The sequence below is a fragment of the Pteropus medius genome, unplaced genomic scaffold, assembly GCF_902729225.1.
Source record: "Pteropus medius unplaced genomic scaffold, Ma_sr-lr_union100, whole genome shotgun sequence".
Lineage (NCBI taxonomy): Eukaryota > Metazoa > Chordata > Mammalia > Chiroptera > Pteropodidae > Pteropus > Pteropus medius.
Window position 1 is genome coordinate 20787274 of NW_024342473.1, and position 778 is coordinate 20788051.

A 778-nucleotide genomic window follows, 5' to 3' on the forward strand; every position below is an offset into this window, starting at 1 on the left:
ATATCTTTTTCCAGGATATTGATAAAATACTGATGCTGTTGAATTTCCTTAACATCCACTCATTAACTGGCCCTCTTTGGGCATAATTGTTCAATCAGAATCCTGCCTAGCCACATTTCTGCCAATCTGCATTTCTCCATCTTATCCAGGAGTGATATCTGTAATATATGCATGATCAATCAATGCCACAAACTTATTTTTTAGGTAAAGCCATTCATTTGACAAGGCTTGTTCTTAATCATACCACTTTATAGTGATGACTACTTTCTGTAAATGCTCACAAATCATTTGTTGGCTTTTTAGTAAAGTTTCACGGAAAAATGAAATAAACATACTGTTTACTGCTCAAAGAAAACATACTAGTCTACGGCTATGCCACGCTGAACAAGCCTGGTCCCATCTGATCTCGGAAGCTAAGCAGGGTTGGGCCTGGTTAGTACTTGGATGGGAGACCACCTAGGAAGACAGGTGCTGTAGATATAAAAAAATAAAAAGGGATTGTAAGTTGACAAGGTCCTTGCAATTTGTGAGGTCAACCAAGGATTGCCTTGCCTAAAAAAAAAAAAAAGAAAAAATATACTAGGCATTTTTTCTTTTATAAACTATTTTCATTTTCTGTGACTTCACAAAGAAGAAAATTAGTAATGGGAACACATAGGAAAGGTTTTGTAGTATGAATTCATAATACAGATTTTTCTGGGGGTGGAAACAAATGAGATGTTCTTTCCATGTTTGGAAAAATATAAGGCATAAAGAACTAATAAAATCACACAATTCT

General features: G+C 35.1%; 1 pseudogene; it reads left to right on the forward strand.

The window, feature by feature from the left end:
• Positions 1-362: 362 nt before the first annotated feature.
• LOC120604779 (uncharacterized) lies at positions 363-480 on the forward strand (annotated as a pseudogene).
• The last annotated feature ends 298 nt before the right edge of the window (positions 481-778 follow it).